This window comes from Otolemur garnettii, unplaced genomic scaffold, assembly GCF_000181295.1.
Source record: "Otolemur garnettii isolate 467f Iridium unplaced genomic scaffold, OtoGar3 scaffold00020, whole genome shotgun sequence".
Taxonomy (NCBI): domain Eukaryota; kingdom Metazoa; phylum Chordata; class Mammalia; order Primates; family Galagidae; genus Otolemur; species Otolemur garnettii.
The window spans coordinates 16,241,929-16,247,928 of NW_003852415.1; positions in this window are offsets into that span (position 1 = coordinate 16,241,929).

Genomic DNA, 6,000 nt, shown 5'->3' on the forward strand with positions numbered 1-6,000 from the left:
TGTAGTCCCAGTGACTCAGGAGGCTGAGGCAGGAGAACTGCATGAGCCCAGGAGTTTGAGATTGCAGTGAGCTATAATCAGGCTACAGCCTCTAGCTGGGGTGAGAGAGCAAGCCTCTGCCTCAAAAAACAAAAAAATACAGAAGAGGAAAAACTATGCCTTATGCCTCAGAGAGTCAGGGATGACTCACGAAGAGGTTACATTTACACTGGGTCTTGAGGGATGCATAAGAGTCCTCCAGATGAAACATCGATGAGAGATGGTCAAAGTATGTGGGCTTTGAAGTCAAACAGACCAAAGCTCCAGTCCCAGCCCTAATCTCTACTGTCCATGTGACCAGAGAAAGACAGTTAACCTCTCTGAGATTCGGTTTCCTTATCTACAAGATAGCTACCCTGAGGAGTTCTTGGGAGGATTAAAAACAATAACGTACATATGATACCGAGGTGCTGGCTGGCCCCGATGGGCTTATTGTGAATAGGAGTCACCATTTGGAGCTGAGGGAGTGCACAAAGTCATGTTTGGTGTATGAGTCACAAAGGCTGGATTGAGGGTGTCATGGGAGGCAGCTGGAGTCCAGAGAACCTGTTTGAATTTGTTCGGTTGGGGACATATCAGCTGTGTGATCCTGGACGACTTCCTCCGGTTCTCTGCACTGCAGGATGGGGTCAGTAACAGCCCGCCTCCTGGGGCTGCTGTGACAGTGCTGTGAGTTGACATAGAGTGAGGTGCCCAGCACAGAGTGAGCTGCTATTACTGCTGCTGTCACCATCACCCGTATTCTTTTGTTCATCTTTGGGTGGAGGAAAAAAGGGAACAGGGCTGAGACCAGACAAATCACGCCTGGCCCTCCGCGTGCCTTACCGCACTCCACGCACTCCAGGTGGGGACAGGCTTTGTCGTGTATGTTAATAGGTTTGCCTCTCTGACTCCTCTCCCAGCAGAGGGGAGCTCCTTGTCTCAGTTGCGGCTGTGTGCCCAGTGTCTGGCGCAGCACCTGACACAGCACTGTCGGCCCTCCACATCCATGGATTCAACTAATTCTGGACCAAAAATATTCAGAGAAAAAGAATTCATAAAGTTCTAAAAAGCAAAACTTGAATTTGCTGTGCATCGAGTACTACGTTGAACCCATTGCAAGGGGTGATGCCTAGGCAGAGTATTGGGCAGTATAAGTCATCTAGAGGGGTTTGGTGTGTGCAGATACTGTAGCATTTTATAGAAGAGACTTGTGCATCCTCCAGCATCTCCAGAGGGCCCTGGAACCAATCTCTCGCAGGTGTAGAGGGACAGCTGTATATGCCTCATAAACGTGTATAGGATGATGGATGGGTATATGCTAGGCGGGGGAGGAGGGAGGGAGGGGGGAAAGGAAGATCAGGGACGGAGGGGATGGAAGAAGATGAAATGGATGGACACATAACTGGCTGGTCGCTTGGTTTAGGAGAAGCATAAGGCATGTTGCAGGCAAGCCCCAGAGCAGGGCTGTGACTGCAGCTGGGTTCCTGCTAGTGGTACTGTTACAGCTCTGGAGGGGGTCACAGCAGGAAGGAGGCAGGTGGGAGCCTCACAGATGGATGGGGGAAGTTGGCACAGGAGAGTGCACCCCAGCCCCAGAACACAAGTGCAGGGTCAGCTGGACCTTCCAGGGATCCTCACCAGCCTTCAGCCACTGGCCCTGGGGATCCCGGAATAGCTACAGGACCATCTGTGCTTTGATTTCCTCAGCCACACATGGGCATGAGAAAACCCATCTTCCACATTGTCACGAGGATGAGACACAAATGGTGTGAAGTACTCACAGTGCCTAGTACAGAGGAGGCACTCAACACAGGTGGCTGCTATCAGTATTACCATTGTTATTAATGTTAATAAAAAGGCACTTCATACCTCATTATAATTCCAATTATAGCCCAAAGCATTTTCTGTTTCAGATGCAAGGTTCTGCCTGGGGCCACAGCCCCTGAAAATCACGTGTGCCATTCTTCTTCCCGGCTGAGAGCGAGCTAGCTCCTGGGACACCTATGTGCTGGCTTTCTCCCTGTCTCTCTCTGTTCCTCTTCTTCCCCTCCATCCCCTGCCCTCTTTCTCCTCCTGCATCTCTGCTTTCTTTCCTGAGTTTTCCCCAGCTCCTTTCACCACCACTACTGCACACCTGAAGTGGCCCTCCCTGTCCTTCCCCTCTTCCCTCATTCCTCTGTGGGGCTCTGCACAGAGCCTCAGTGTGCTCATCTATAACAATGGGTACATTACCCACCAGGCATCTCACAGGGCTGTGGGGGGACTCAGTGAGATGCTCAGTGAAACAGGAGCCATATAATTATTGTCTTATGTCTAATTCACACCTCACTGTCTTCACTTCATTATGAGTTTGTTTTGCTTTTTGTTTTTTGTTCTTTGAGAGACAGGATCTCTCTGCGTCACCCAAGCTGGAGTTCTGTGGCTATTCACAGGCACCATCATGGCTCACTGCAGCCTCCAATTCCTGGGCTCAAGGGATCCTCCTGCCTCAGCCTCCTGAGTAGCTGGGACTACAGACACTTGCCCCAGCACCTGGCTCATTACTCATTATGTGGTTTTGAGTCAGAGGTTGAGCTCTGGAATCACCCGTGGCTAATTCCTGACATGTACTGTAAGAGCAGTTTGGAGAAGGAGCAAAGTATTGAGGAAGATACAAAAGGGAGGAAGAATGGAGGGTACTGAGGGACGCTGCTCACAGAAACGCTTTAAAGGGAACACACTGCTGAAGGGTGCTGACATTTAAAACACGGCACACTGGGCGGCACCCGTGGCTCAGTGAGTAGGGTGCCAGCCCCATGTACTGAGGGCAGCAGGTTCAAACCCAGCCCCGGCCAAACTGCAACAAAAAACAGCAGGGCACTGTGGCAGGCGCCTGTAGTCCCAGCTACTTGGGAAGCTGAGGAAAGAGAATCACCTAAGCCCAAGAGCTGGAGGTTGATGTGAGCTGTGACACCACAGCACTCTACTAACGGTGACACAGTAAGATTCTGTTCCCTCCCCAAAAAAGTAAAAAAAAAACCAACAAAAAACATGGTTCACACTCCTCCTCCCTTCTTGGGAGATGGAGCTGCCAAGTTCTGGCAGGTGGGTGGGGTAAGTTCAGGAATAGGGCATTGGTTAGGAAGACTCCAGGATAAAAGAGACTATGGCCGGGCCCACAAGTGTACACAATAGGAGGCGCCCTTGCAACATCTGACCCTCACTCCAGATTATCCCTGGGAGGCAGGTGTAATCACCTGCGTTTGACAGGTGGGAAAACAGGCCCAGGGAGCTGAATTAACTTGCGGGAAGGTCATACTCTTCCTCCCTTTGGTCTTTGTGCAGCATGGACCAAAATCCAGCCCCAACCCCAGCATTCAATTGTTCTTTAACCTCCCAGTGCTGGACGCTTGCATCATGGGGAGGGAGCAGACTCTGAGGACTTGAACAAGGGCTCCTGGATATGTCCACAAACGGCCATATCTGGGAAACATCTGGATGATGTACAAAAATACACATCTCCATACCCATAGACTGAAGTCTAATCAGGATGAGGCCCCCAACCACTCCATTTACTAAGGAATTAACATTTATTGAGACCCACTATGTGCTGGTACTATGCTCGACCCTTTCAGATATATTTATCTCATTTAATGCTCACAGCAATTCTAAAGTGAACGTATTTTTATTCTGATTTTTCAGATCAAAATCCGAGACAGAGAGCTGTGTTAGGTCACACAATCATGAGATACGTGTGACCATCCTCTGAATGGCTGTTTGTGTCTTACTGTGAGTCACAGGTCCAGGTACCTACTACAGGGTCTTTTGCAGACCTAGGTATAAAGGAGGAAGCCCTTGGTGGGGGGAGGTTATCGGTTTGTTTTGCTAAAATAAGACCTCTATAACAAACAATCTCAAAACCTTACGGGCATACAACAATGAGCATTGATTTCACTCATGTGTCTGCAGCTGGGGACTGGCTGATCTGGGCTGGGCTCAGCTGGAGGTGCCTCTGAGCCAGGTGTCTCTCATCCCTCTACTGAAACCAGTGAGCTGCCACAGACATTCTCACAATGATGCCAGAGGCTCCAGAGGTGGAAATGCAAAAGATTAAGCTTACCTTCCCTTCTGTCTCATTCTACTCATCAACGCAAGTCACATGGCCAATCCAAAGTTAAGGGCAGGGAAATATAAGCCACCACGGAAATGACTTTGGCCTGTGACTGCAAGGTCACATGCAGAGGCGTGGATTCAGGGAAAGTGGAGATTGTGGTCCTTCTCTCTCCCTCTTCCCTTGAACCTGGCAGCATCTGGGGGCACAAGGGAAGCACAGGAGAATCTCAAGTTCTCTCCAGAGGATGAGATTTGCTGACTCCCCACCCTCCTGAGGGTGATGCTTTGACTAATCATGCTTCACTGGGTTGTGAAAAAATATTAGCCGTATTTTTTCTTAATTCATTGTCTCTGATGATAATATTAAGGATAATATAATTTATGACTGTCTAGATCTTGAAAGAGTACAAGGCATTTATTATCTTATGGCTCCTGACATCAACCCTGAGAAGGCAGAGAGCCCATGGTGATAGATAATGAACAGCAGCAGCAGCAGCAACGGCAGCTGGAACTTGTTCAGCTCATGCTCTGTTCCAGGGATGGAGTAACAAAACCGACTCATTTAACACAGAGAAAACCACCGGGACTCTGGAAGCAGAATCTACTTTGGAATCTCAGCAGGTCTGCTTCCCAGCTGTGTGACCTTGGGCCACTTACTTAACCTCTCTGAATTAATTTCCTAAAGCTATTGCAAAAAATTGCCCCAAAGTAGGTAGGTTCAAACAACAGAAATTGATTCTCTCCCACAGTTTTGAAGGCTGTGTTGTGGAAACCATAGGGGGTTTCAGTATAAGTCTGGTTGCTGGTTGCACAAAAATCCCATTATTGAGACAAAGACTGCCAAGGAAGAAAAGAATTTTTTAATACAAAGACATCTTGTGAGGAGTCACTGCCTCAAATCTCTGATTATAGGAGATTGTGGACTTTTAAAGGAGGGGCTGTGTGCCTTAGGGCAGATCATAGGGGAACAGGAACTTTGTCCAGGGGCCTTCCAAATCTCAGCTCCTTTGTCTTGAAGAAAATCCACCATTTCTGGGAAACAATTCAGAAGTTCAAGTAGTTACTTAAGGGAGAGAATTATTAAAAAAAAAAAAATGGGGTCACTGATATTCGTTCACAGAGCTGGTTACAGCTAGAGGTCCTCTCTTTATCTAAGGACACCTGTCATTCTGGAGCAAGGGCCCCCACCACTTTAGTATTAACCACTCAGCTAATTACGTCTGAAATATTTCAAATAAGGTCACATTCTCCACTTTATAGATGAGAGATCTGTGAATTTGGGGGGACAGTAATCAACCCCGTACATTCCCGAAGTCTTTTTTCTTTTCCATTTATAAAATGCTGCCATTAGTAGGTTCTATATGAGAAGATGGTCATGAGGATTGAGTAAGACATACCTAGAAAGCTCTTAGCACAGAGGCTAGGAACTAATATAAAATCTTAATCCCCACAGCTAACTGAATCAACCCCCTCTTGGCCAAGGAGACTTCAGAAAGAACCACAAATCTGAATTGCCACCCAGGAGAAGGGAGGTCGGACACACCTCCATCATGCACCCCTCCATTTTTGGAGATCTTAAATCATCAACAAGGCTAAGGCTGTACAAGGCAAGTTTAAACCACACCTGTAGGCCATCAATTTACTTAACACTTGCGTTTCAGTAAATGTCTAGTGGCTTATCTCTGATTAACAGATATTTATAAGTTAAAACACTCCAAGCCTTCAGACAAAGCTTCATTTATTTAGCCAGTTACAAATCAAAGAATATTTAAACCTGCCTATTAAAGCCCTCTCCCCTTTGAGATATCCTGCCAAGCCAACGTACCTCTTCCACGTATTGGCTTAGGGTCTAACATGTACTTCCTGTCTCCACGAATGTATAAACCA